This window comes from Aulostomus chinensis, chromosome 9 (genome assembly GCF_037954235.1).
Source record: "Aulostomus chinensis isolate RoL2024-O1b breed Wild chromosome 9, RoL_Achi_v1.0, whole genome shotgun sequence".
Classification (NCBI taxonomy): Eukaryota; Metazoa; Chordata; class Actinopteri; order Syngnathiformes; family Aulostomidae; genus Aulostomus; species Aulostomus chinensis.
In genome coordinates, this window is record NC_141328.1 from 1,070,001 (window position 1) to 1,084,348 (window position 14,348).

Consider the following 14,348-nt stretch of genomic DNA (forward strand, 5'->3'; position numbering starts at 1 on the left):
TGAGCTAACCGATGCTAACACTTCACACCCACAACCTGCCGTTGTGCTAAGCTAACTAGCCTCAACATTTGATAAAAAAGGATGAAATATTTTCTAACAGTTTGAGGATGCTATCTTGACAGAGTGAACATTTACACTGGTGAGTTTGATGGTTGAGTTTGTTTTGGGGGCGGAGCTTAGATGTTGGTTGTTTCTCTCAGTTGACCAAACACAGCTGGAGGCTGCAGGTCAGCCTGAGGTCAGAGGCCAGTGAGCCTGAGTGACCTCAGCTGCTGTCAGCTGTCACACAGATGCAGAGATTGGAGTATGAGAACTGATCAACAACCTCGTGTTGTGGGAAATCATCATCCTCTGGTGCGCGCACACACACACACACACACACACACACACACAGGTTTGTGCAGCTATCTCTAAACAGACTGAGCACAGATGCTGTGGTGTCACGGCAGGCAAGCTCTGCGTGCCTACGTCCTCTGACCACGACTGGTGTTTCCCAGGTGCCCAGGTGGAACCTGTTAGAGGGCGGAGCTTATACCGTGCAGAACCATCCATCAGATATTTCAGCTGCTTGTAGATTTAAGCAAAGCATCCAAATAGGCCACCAGTCAATTTAATCCCCATTAAACCTGACACACACACACACACACACACACACACACACACACACACACACACACTAGATTAGGCTGCCTGCCTTCATTCCTTAATCTGAGGAGTTAATCTGATGGTTGTAACTGTGCAAACTGAGACCTTATAGAGCCATAATCTGCATATATGGAGCACACACACACACACACACACACACACACACACACGTGCACGCAGCTTTCCATTAATGCTGATTTCTTCTCCAGATTCTAAGACACATCGTGTCTGTGAGTCAGCAGTTACAGTGTAACAAGCGTTCTACAAGCGTTCTACGTGTTTTAGAAGGAAACTTGTACCAGAACATTGGAGCACTTTGGTTTGTTGCAGGATGTGCTGCTGATGGAGAATTGTTGGGTGGAGGTTCATTGAAGGAGGGAGGTGCTGGACCTGCTCTACTTGGACAGAGTCAGGACAGAACTTTGGTTGGGATTTGGTGACAAACTAATAAACCTGACTTGGCTTGAACGGGTTCCGCTTCCTCACTGTGGTTCCATCAGAACGCTGGTCCTCAACGAGGCTCAAGATGAGGTTTCTGAAGCGGTTCATCTGTGGTTGATCATGTGGTATTCCAGGATGAAGATGATGTTCCGGGAGAACGCCGCCAAACGTTTATCACTGAGGGCCGGTTTATTAAGGAGGAGAACGACGCGAGGGGGCAAGAACATTCCAGTATCGATTTATCGGTCCAAATGTGCGTCTGCACCTTTATTCTTTGAATGAGCCTCAAATGTGGTCGCTCAACACTCACGACTGTTCCTGGAGGCGGGAACTTTACGATTTAACCATCAACTTCAGTGTGCACAGTGACATCGGCGCACGACAACACTCCACTGGGAATCTGATGGTTGGAAATGATTCAAAAAGAGGCTTTCATATCGGACGCAACTGTGATGACCCACAGCTCTGAAGGTTACCACGCTCTCCTGCTGAAAGACAGACGACCGATTTTATTCACATAAAATGTTACAGAGAAACTTCATGTTCATAAATTAGCGTCCAGATGAACTCACATTTTCTTAGTGGATTCATTTCATGTTCCTCCAGTCGAGTGAAGCTGCTGACGCCTCAATAAGAGCGAGAGCAGAATGAACACATAGGTTTCTAAGTTGGGGTGTAACAGACGCCGGCGGCTAGAGACAGCTGCACACGCCAACATACCAATTACACAATCACACACACACACACACACACACACTCAGCTGTCAGACTGCAATTGTGGCTGTGATGGCGGAGACACCACCATTATTCCACGTGGAGAGGAGCTGGAACCTTGCAGGGACACGCCCTCATTTACTGTCTTCAAAATGAATCTCAGTGTTTTATGATCCTTCAAACTGTGGGTTTAACCACACCGGCTGTTACCATGGTAACAGCTTCTGGTATTACACTAAATGATGTTTGAGCTGCTTCCCATCCATGACCTGGACCTCTGCTGCATGACGCGCGATTTTTTTTATACAATTCTGGCAAACCTCAGGATCTCCTGACCTCACCGATGGAGGTCAGCACAGGTCGACTGTATTTCCTGGCTGTCACAGTTGCTACCAGGTTTTACTGACAGTTGATGAACAAGAAACAAGTAAATCTAGAATAAACCCACAGAAACGCTGTACTTCACAATCGCATGAAGGAGACGAAAGTTAGACAGACGGACAGGAAGGAGGAAGGAAGAGGCCGGACCAGGCGAGGAAATGGAAACAGAGGACAGTAAATACAGCCCATTCAGCTCAGCGGGAGGAACTTCCTCCATCATTACACACACACACACACACACACACACACACACACACACACACACACACACACACACACTCAACGGAGCCACAACTCAGCTCTATTCTGAACCTAGAGCCAAATCTGAAATGTGTACTCACATACATGTACAAGTACACGCACACACGCTGCCGCTGACCCACTTCACCTCGCCATCTCACTACACTCATGTCGTCTCTTCCTGAAGGAGCGGTCCTGTCAACACGAACGCTCCGTCCTGTCAATAAAGCCTTTTTGAATCGGCTGAATGAACTTGGTTCTTTCATTAAACGTCATCATGATTCGCCGTTTTGTGTCTTTGTCAGCAGACTTGTGTTTAAATAAAGCCTCTGTGTTTGAAGCCTGACTGTTCATTAACACTGTTCACCCCAAGTCTTTCAATAAAGTTAATTTAAATTCACTCCTTTTGTCTGTTGAGTCTTTGTTCATTTAAATAAAGACACTGTGTCAAAGCCTGAAGTTTCAATGAAACCAGATCAGTCAGTAAAGATCCTGTTTTCAATAAAGTTTGTTCCGACAGTCCCGCAGTGGAGGGACGTGCGGTGAACACCCAGCAGCCTGGACGTGATGTCACGCAGAGATCAGTGAAACGTCGTTTCAGTGAGGGGACAAAGTATCAGCTGAGAACAGCCGGGTGTTGCCGGGGCAACGGGCCATGGTCAGTTGTGTTTGTGTGTGTGTGTGTGTGTGTGTGTGTGTGTGTGTGTGTGTGTGTGTGTGTGTGTGTGTGTGTGTGTGAAGGGGGTGTCCTTTCCCAGGACAAAAGGAGACGCAGGATTCTGCTATCACTTAAGGACGCATGACCGACACACTTAGACAAACACTGATGGGTTCTACTGTCAGATCAACATGAACGTGTGTGTGTGTGTGTGTGTGTGTGTGTGTGTGTGTGTGTGTGTGTGTGAGAGATACTGCAATCGAGCCCAACAGTACTGCAACCGTAGTTACATCAAACCTGAGTGTTGCATCAGCACCCTTGTAGAAGCAGAGCTGCTATCAGCTGCTGATGACTTCCTGTTCTCACAGATTGAAAATGTTTGAGTCGTTTCAGACAACGACAAAAAATACAAATAAAAATCACCTGTACCTTCAGGAGGGTCCTCCCAGGTACAGGAGAGTCCCTGCAGGTACAGGAGAGTCCCTGCAGGTACAGGAGAGTCCCTGCAGGTACAGAAGGGTCCTCCCAGGTACAGGAGAGTCCCTGCAGGTACAGAAGGGTCCTCCCAGGTACAGGAGAGTCCCTGCAGGTACAGGAAAGTCCCTGCAGGTACAGAAGGGTCCTACCAGGTACAGGAGAGTCCCTGCAGGTACAGAAGGGTCCTCCCAGGTACAGGAAAGTCCCTGCAGGTACAGAAGGGTCCTCCCAGGTACAGGAGAGTCCCTGCAGGTACAGAAGGGTCCTCCCAGGTACAGGAGAGTCCCTGCAGGTACAGAAGGGTCCTCCCAGGTACAGGAAAGTCCCTGCAGGTACAGGAGGGTCTCTGCAGGTACAGAAGGGTCCCTGCAGGTACAGGAAGGTCCCTGCAGGTACAGGAGCGTCCTCCCAGGTACAGAAGGGTCCCTGCAGGTACAGGAGGGTCCTCCGAGGTACAGAAGGGTTCCTGCAGGTACAGGAGGGTCCCTGCAGGTACAGAAGGGTCCCTGCAGGTACAGAAGGGTCCCTGCAGGTACAGGAGAGTCCCTGCAGGTACAGGAGGGTCCCTGCAGGTACAGGAGGGTCCTCCCAGGTACAGAAGGGTCCCTGCAGGTACAGGAGGGTCCTCCCAGGTACAGAAGGGTCCCTGCAGGTAGGGCAGGATCAGTTTCATTCAGGAGAGAACACCTGACTGGTTCTGGATTTTCTACCAGATGACTGTTTCACTGACTTTCACTTCAACTTCAAAGAGAATTTTTTACAGCAGCCAATTACACACACACACACACACACACACACACACACACACACACACACACACACACACACACACACACACACACTCATTGAGTTGTTATTACTATCAGACGAAGCTCCCTGTATTCTCGCCATCAGCCATATTCTTCATCACCGTGGTTATTGCTTTCATCACCATGGCAACGACCATCAGAGGCACATACCAATTATTAACCATGGGGATGATTTTTGGTCCTGTAGTGTGAACTAAATGTCCCTCTCTTCCTCTCTCTCTCTCTCTCTCTCACACACACACACACACACACACACACACACACACACACACACACTATCAAATCAACATATAGCAAAATTGCATAAGTTCACAAAAAGAGAAAAACACCTCTTTAATGTTTTGTTCCATTCTGCTTTCACTGTTTTGAAATTTAAAAAAAGAAGTGCAAAAGTTATATTAGTATATTTTCCAAAGGTGGGATGTCAGCAGCGACAGTGGCCTTGACGCACCAGATGGTCTCTCAGCCTCACCTCTTTTCCCAGCTGTAGATAACTTTTATCCTTCACTGCATCACGTGACGCTCAGTGACCCTTAGAGACGCTCAGTGACACCAAGAGACGCTCAGTGACACTAAGAGACACTCAGTGACACTAAGAGACGCTCAGTGACACTAAGAGACACTCAGTGACACTAAGAGACGCTCAGTGACACTAAGAGACGCTCAGTGACACTTAGAGACGCTCAGTGACACTAAGAGACACTCAGTGACACTTAGAGACGCTCAGTGACACCAAGAGACGCTCAGTGACACTTAGAGACGCTCAGTGACACTAAGAGACGCTCAGTGACACTAAGAGACACTCAGTGACACTTAGAGACGCTCTGTGACACCAAGAGATGCTCAGTGACACTAAGAGACGCTCAGTGACACTAAGAGACGCTCAGTGACACTAAGAGACGCTCAGCACAGCTTCAGCAGCCTCCTGCTCACTCAGAACATTGAGTTGGAGCATGTAGCACCTCAGTGCTGTTATTCACACGCCTCAGAGAAAAGGTCAAACTCCAGAACTGTTGCCATCCCTGACAGACGGCCGTCTGAGTAACGATGACAGTTTTTAGACTTTCTGAGGTCAAAAACCAAATTTTGACTCCATTTCCTCCACGTAAGGCACATAAAGTTCCTGGAAAAGTTCTCTGAGAACACACACACACACACACACACACACATACACACACACACACACACACAAAAGTGATGACTCCAACATCCCATCTAGCTTTCAGGCAGTGAGACAGCTGGTTAGCCATGTGGCTGAAAATCTGTCTTTGTGACGATCAACAATAGATTTTAGACCTCATGGAGTACGAGGACGATTGTCTCAGGGTCCTGGTCCTGGTCCAGGTTTACATCAGACAATTTTGGATGGTTCGCTTTGAGTTTGAGGGTGTATAACTTTACATAATGTCCTCATAAACACTGAGTAACAAGCATGTGCTTGTGTGTGTGTGTGTGTGTGTGTGTGTGTGTGTGTGTGTGTGTGTGTGTGTGTGTGTTGCCTCCGCGGGGAGCAATCGGGAGAAACCAGCCGCTTTATGGATTATTAATATCACCTGCAGCTACACACACAGCGGCATGATCCCACACACACACACACACACACACACACACACACACACACACACACACACACACACACACACACACAAGGGATGGGGATCTGGGGTGGGGGCTCAGCAGTTGGTGCGATCAAGGACGCTTCATTCACACTTGACAGAGTGTGTGTGTGTGTGTGTGTGTGTGTGTGTGTGTGTGTGTGTGTGTGAGAGAGAGAGAGAGCGTGTGTGTGTGTGTGTGTGTATGCGCTAGAGTGTGTGTGTGTGTGTGTGTGTGTGTGTGTGTGTGTGGGTTAGTCTAATCTGTTTGGAGGCCACGCCCTAATCTGGGATGAACAATAGCCCCCACCACCACCACCATCCGCCCAAAGTCTTTGTGACATCGTCTCTCTCTGTCAGGTCACAAGCATCGAACACACCCAAGACACTCAGACCTTCATTAGAACCTCATTAGAACCTCAGTAGAACCAACCCTTCACCATATGTGCAGTACTCACAACTATATGACAAATACATTTGCAATTAATGTTTAATATGTATTAATATGTAGTAACCGTGCATATTAATATTCTTAATTCAAAACCTCTTTGCACATTCACAGAAGTTGAAAATATTCGACCAGTGCAAAGTTTCTCCTGTCGTCCCTGACATCCTGATGAGTCAGAAAATGGAGGACGAGCTGATCGTTGCTGTTCCGCTGAGTCCAGCGTAGCTACAGACCCGTCCAGCTAGCAGCAGATTTCAGGAGGATTTGGCAGCATGGGTCCAGGCCCAGTGGTGTGAGAGTGTGGAAGCTGACCAGAGTTAGCATCAGCTACCAAGGCCAAAGCATGCAAACTCAAGCGTCCGAAGCATGCTAGCTCAAGCATCTGAAGCAATGCTAGCTCATGTGACTGAAGCACGCTAGCTCAAGCGTCTGAAGCCTGCTAGCTCAAGCGTCTGAAGCCTGCTAGCTCATGTGACTGAAGCATGCTAGCTCATGCAGCTGAAGCATGGTAGCTCAAGCGTCTGAAGCAATGCTAGCTCGTGTGACTGAAGCATGCTAGCTCAAGCGTCTGAAGAATGCTAGTTCATGTGACTGAAGCATACTAGCTTACTGGTGAGAGAGAATGCTACTGCAAACTGGCAACTAACGAACTAGCAAGCTTTAGCACTCATGAGTACCTGTGATTGGTCCACACTCATAGACCACACCCACAACAGCTTAACATTCAGCAACAACAGCTAATTGAAGATAAAATAACTCTTGATGAGCGTTAAACAGCAGTAGAAGTAGCAGTTAAACAGTAGTGGTAGTTAAGTTTTAGCAGTAGTTAAACATTATTAGTGGTAGTTAAGCAGTGGTGGAGAAGAGCAAAATCCTCCAAGAGACTCGAGGTAAAAAACTGTCCATCAGGACTCCGGCAGGAGATGTACATGTGATCGGCTTCATGATTGATTGATCAACGCGTTTCTGATCTGATTGGATGATGAAACTCGTCAGAGCCTCCAAACACCAGCGTTTAACACGACATGAAAGAGTTTGTTCAAGTTTATGCACAACAAGAAAAACACAATGAACTGCAAATCCAATGGGATGAAGAGAAACTACACACACACACACACACACACACACACACACAAACACACACACACATCCTTCTGTGAATGTGTTCTCACAAATACAGAAACACACACACTCCCTCAGGGTGTGTGTGTGTGTCGTCCTGGTCTATCAGCAGCAGGCGGCTGAGATCCCAGAGGAATCGAACCAGCAACTCTTTCATCTCCAGGAACAGATGAATCTCACACACACACACACACACACACACACACACACACACACACACACACACACACACAGTGGGAGCCTTTGAAGTTGCGCTGCCTCTGGATCTGGGAGGATTGAGCATATTAACGGGTCGGTTTCTCCACGTGGGAGCTGAGCAGGTTTGAGTAGGTCAGTTGACGTCTACCTCCACCTTTGCAGCTAAAGGCCGGTGGCGGTGGCGGTGGCAGCGTGCAGCAGCATGGTAGGACGGCCCACCGCGGCCAGCAAAGTAAAGTCAGCGAAGCTGATACGTATGTTCAAAATGAAACGATCTGTCTGATATTTGAATATTGATGAACAGTGCTGCTGTATAACATTTATCATGACCTGATGACATCATCAGACCTCTGTGGTAACAGGTCGGGGGGTCTGGAGGATTCAGTGATGACATCATGATTCTGGGAATCTGCTGCTCAACTTGTTGAATGTCACGTTTCAATGCTTCATTGTAGCAGCGCCGCCGCAGCGACTCAAGTCTCACAGCAACGGCAGATTATTTGATCTCAGTGACACGAGCACACGCCAGCACGCTGACCGCATGCCAGAAACCTCCTGATGAGGAGACAACAGGAAGCAGGAGGCAAAGACCTGACAGGTTCAGAACCAAATGGGACCAACAGGTCTTCAACGGTTCTCCCAGCAGCAGTCAGAACGGTTCGGACTCTCGTCTGGAATCCTGGATTTCACAAAAATGTGGCTGGAAATGCCTGGATGCCTTGAAGTGATCAGATCAGAACACACACACGCACAAGCAAGTACACACATGCACGCACACACACACGCACAAGCAAGTACACACATGCACGCACACACACACGCACAAGCAAGTACACACATGCACGCACACACACACGCACAAGCAAGTACACACATGCACGCACACACACACGCACAAGCAAGTACACACATGCACGCACACACACACGCACAAGCAAGTACACACATGCATGCACACCCACACGCACAAGCAAGTACACACATGCACGCACACACACACGCACAAGCAAGTACACACATGCATGCACACCCACACGCACAAGCAAGTACACACATGCACGCACACACACACGCACAAGCAAGTACACACATGCACGCACACACACACACACGCAAGTACACACATGCACGCACACACACACGCACAAGCAAGTACACACATGCACGCACACACACACGCACAAGCAAGTACACACATGCACGTACACACACACGCACAAGCAAGTACACACATGCACGTACACACACACGCACAAGCAAGTACACACATGCACACACACACACACGCACAAACAAGTACACACATGCACACACACACGCACAAACAAGTACACACATGCACGCACACACACACGCACAAACAAGTACACACATGCACACACACGCACAAACAAGTACACACATGCACGCACACACACACGCACAAACAAGTACACACATGCACACACACGCACAAACAAGTACACACATGCACGCACACACACACGCACAAACAAGTACACACATGCACACACACGCACAAACAAGTACACACATGCACGCACACACACACGCACAAACAAGTACACACATGCACGCACACACACACGCACAAACAAGTACACACATGCACACACACACGCACAAACAAGTACACACATGCACGCACACACACATGCACAAACAAGTACACACATGCACACACACACGCACAAACAAGTACACACATGCACACACACACGCACAAACAAGTACACACATGCACACACACACGCACAAACAAGTACACACATGCACACACACACACGCACAAACAAGTACACACATGCACTAAAGGTGTGGAAAATAATCGATATTAATCGATGTGCATGTGTGCGATGCGAGTGCATCGGCTCATTCACTGGGTGTGATGCACTTGATGGGTGAAATCTAGATTCATCTCGATGCGTTGGTGGGTTTCGGTAAAAACCGATGCAAGCGCCGTTTTCTTCATGTTAAACTTCACCCCATCTGCTGTTCCCCAGGCGCAATGAATGCACCATCATTATTTTGCGTATTGTATTGAATACGGACGGAAGCTGTGAGGCACAAACAATCCACTACTAGTAAAACAGCATGGACGTTCACGCGAACAGCAGCGAGGAAGCTTCTATATTTAATGCACCCGCAACGTTTAAATCGTATGTTTGGAAACACAACGGATTCGCAAAGAAAGACGGAAAGCGCGACAAAACGTCCGTCATTCGCAAAGAATGCCGCGTTAGGAAGCCGTACAACGGCAGCACGACAAACATGCAGACCCACTTAAGAAGAGCGCACCACATCACCGACAAGTCTACCGACAAGTCTACCGACAAGTCTACCGACAAGTCTACCGACAAGTCTACCGACACCTCCCCGCTTCCCCGTCTAGCTCCTCGCTGGGCACTGGAGAAACATTGATTGCACTGTTGAAAAAGTCCCTTCAGGTTGCTCATTGAGTGTTTTGTTGTTGCTGTGTACTGTACTTTTTACAGCAGTAATTATTGTTTAATTGTTTTTCTCTCTTATTATTGTTAGTTTATTAGTGTCATGGCCATTGAATGGTTTACTTGCACCATGTGAGGCCGTGCATTAGTTGTTCAATAATGTACTGTAACATGACCCGACTAGGACAGAGCTCTTGTGTGATGTAGGTTTGGGATTGGAATCCTTCAGGATTTTATTGATTCAGATTCCTTAACAGTGGCAGGTCTGTCTAATCCGTGTAACTACAAAACGGAACCAAAGGACACTCATGGGTTCATTTGGTTCTATTTGTAGACTCAGAATTATGATGGTCCTTGAAATTTAGAAGTTAGAGAACCACTGCTATTGTGATTGCACAGACGATGTGAAAGTGTGAGGAAAGTTGTTGCTGTTTTAAGATGGCAAAAAGAATTTGCATGAAGTGGTGCATAGTAAAAAAGACAAACAGCACTTTTGTTGAATTTACTGCCAGTGCCCATGAGGAACAAAGCCAAATCCTTTTGTCGTACCAAACTGAAGTACATTTTTTTAGGGCCTGAGCCGGAGGGTACTTCATTTAATTCCTTTTTTTTTCTTTGCTTATTTGCATCATGTTGAATCGCATTGATTTGAACTAAATGATTATCGCATCGTATCGGCAGAAAATTATAATCGTTAAAAGTATCGTATCGCTGGCAGTGCATCGAGATGTGTATCGAATCGTCCTCAGTGCTGAGATTCACACCCCTAGTACACACATGCACGCACACACACACAAACAAGTACACACATGCACACACACAAGCCAACATACCCACACCCACACACACCAGTACGTGCGGAGGTATGTTCACATACATAATACATGTAATACATAAACATACCCCCAGGAGAACACACACACACACAATGTGGTGTGTGTCGTTAAACAGATGGTCGGCAGATTGTATCAGAAACTGTTAATCACTCACACACTCACAGACTCACTCACACACACTCACACACACACTCACTCACACACACTCACACTCACTCACACACACTCACACACTCACTCACACACACTCACACTCACTCACACACACTCACACACACTCACACACTCACTCACACACACTCACTCACACACACTCACACACACACTCACACAAACACACTCACACACACTCACACACACACTCACACACACACACTCACACACACACTCACACACACTCACACTCACACACACACACTCACTCACACACACTCACACTCACACTCACTCACACACACTCACACACACACACTCACACTCACTCACACACACTCACACACACTCACTCAATCACACTCACACTCACTCACACACACTCACACACACTCACACACACACTCACTCACACACACTCACACTCACACTCACTCACACACACTCACACTCACACACACTCACACTCACTCACACACACTCACTCACACACACTCACACTCACTCACACACACTCACACACACTCACTCACACACACTCACTCACACACACTCACTCACACACACTCACTCACACTCACTCACACACACACACACACTCACTCACACTCACACACACACACACTCACACACACTCACTCACACTCACACACACACACACTCACTCACACTCACACTCACTCACACACACTCACTCACACACACACTCACTCACACTCACACACACACACACTCACACACACTCACTCACACTCACTCACACTCACACACACACACACTCACACACACTCACACACACACAAGGTTAAAGGAAACTTCTGTTCCTTGAAGTCACAGCAACAAAGTGTCTCTGCTGAATCAGACGTGAGTGAAGGTTCCGAACCTTCAGTTCTCACTCCACCAGCTGATCTGGGGTCAGTTTAAACTACAACCACCACTAATGTCAAGGTGATGGGCGGAGCCTCGCAGACCTTCAGGCTGAGGTCAGAGTCCTGACTGTCTTGGGAGTGGGGGTGTGACTGTGTATGGGCGGGGTCAGGACTGATGCTAGGGGGCGGGTCAGACCTGTGAGGGTGCTCAGAGGTGATTAAGGAGATAGACTAAATCCTCAGATTAGTCAAACGGACATTGTAGTTGATTCATCTTCATCACCCTGATGATGATGATGATGATGATGATGATGATGATGTCACCGGTGCAGCCTGTGTAGTCATGTGACCTGATGATGTCACTCCAGTCAGGTCTCTGGGCTACAGAGGGTGCCGTCCTCTCACCAGGAGATGACAAAGTATCGTTTCATTCCAGCACCCTGAAGCTTCATCAGCTGACGGGGGGCGGCGGGGGTGATCTCAACATTTCCGAGAACTGAATCAGATTAAGAACCTGAGACTGATCAGACCACGCAGGGCCACGAGACCTGAATGTTCTCCAGCTCGCCATCCCAGCGATGTTCTACGGGGTGGCGAGCTGGAGAACACTACACTCGTTATCACATCTTCTCACACTTACTTAGTCTCAGTCTTCCGTGGGTCTCATTTTGCTAACTTTCTCTCCTGCTTCTTCAACGCTGTCACATTTTCTCTTAAACATGTCACTTATTTTACGTTGCATTGAGCCAAAGCAGGTCGCCAGCAGCCGAGTTCTTTGATTTTGCCCTCTGTTTTGTTTTCTTTCTCTTTTTTTCGTTCCGTGAAAGCAGAACAGTGTGGTTTTAACCAATCAAAACTAACAATGCTGGTAATGTGACCCAGGTTTCCATCTGTCAGCCAACCAGAAACGCCTCGCATGCGGAGATGCGCTCATGGGCACGACTCCGTCGTTGCGTCCCAATTACCAAGCAGGTCTGATCGCAGGTCTCAGAGCAGGTCGCAGGCTGTCCCAAACCACAACTGGCGTGAGTAGCGACCTACTTCAACCTAAATTCCAGCCTAAACACGCCCACATTGTAGGTCGGTTCAGGTGCATCCTACGGAGCAACCTATGGCCCACAATGCACCGCGGACTTCTTCTTCGTCCCCTAAAAACTTGTGGACCCTCAAGCCAAGTTAGCGCCACCAACAGTCTCCATTCTGATGAACACCAACATTTATAGTCGTTGTTGACTAAAGGTGCGTTAATGTGCTTAATAATAGAGAATGAGGGAAAGGAGCTCAGAGTGGAGTGCAGTACCACAGTCAGGCCAGCAGGTGGGGCTTTCGTTGGTGCTGTCTACCTAATTGTGGTATCTGTGCTCTGCCAGCAGAGGTCGTGCTTCACCACCAATCTTCTAGGGTGTCTGAATGGTGCCGCCGTGTTTAGGTCGTAGCAGGAGGACGTAGCAGAAGGACGTAGCAGGAGGACGTAGGTTGGTACTTGGCAATTGGGACGCAGCCCGTGTCAAGGCGGTTTCACACTGAACGTGCAAGGCGCAGGCTGCGCGGGGAAGTTCATTCATTGTGTATGTGGACGCGCTGTGACGTCAAATGAGCGCAAACCAAGCCCAGCAACTAGGTAGTGCTGTGCGTGCTTGCGCCCCACCCCGTGCAGCGCGCCGCGTTCAGTGTGAAACCAGACGTCGTTTTCTTTATTTAAAATGGGATTTTGACAGCTCCCTTCTCCTCCTTTTTTAACGCAACTCCGTTCCGGCTCCCTTTCACCCCTGCACACAGATCACCTGCAGTGGTGATCCCCCACTCAGGCCTGGAGACCCCTGATGTTCAACCTCAAGCGTCTTGGTCGATTCCCGCGGTGGTTCCTTGGGGTTACAGGTGGAGATCACTGTTAGGCAACCGGCGTTCCCCGCCCCTCCGCGTTGAGTGTGCAGCCCCTTTCAATGTCCCATAGCTACATGATACAGCACCAGCCTCTGCGCCAGTTAGCCAGCTAGTTAGCCAGCCAGTTAGCTAGTTAGCTAGCAGCGCCCTGAACACTGAAAATTCTGTTTCAACAAAGATTCAAATGTTTGATTGTGACCTCAGTCGTTGTAGCGACTGACGGCGAATACGAATCTATTCACCTGAGGACGATTGAGCTATGGTTCGAGGCATCAGGTGATTATGGGCTTAGCTCCACCCACAATGACCCTGATTGGCCAACAGAACACAAACAAGCCAGGGCATTCCTGCCACAGAAGAGTGATGGGTGGAGCCAGATGCCTCTGATGGGCGGGGCTTCTAACTGATGGGCAGGTTGACAGATTTGGTGC

General features: G+C 48.3%; 1 protein-coding gene across 1 annotated transcript in view; it reads right to left on the reverse strand.

Moving 5' to 3' along the window:
* Nucleotides 1–14,348, reverse strand: part of plxnb3 (plexin B3) — a 65,619-nt gene that overhangs the window by 50,324 nt on the left and 947 nt on the right. The window lies entirely within an intron of this gene.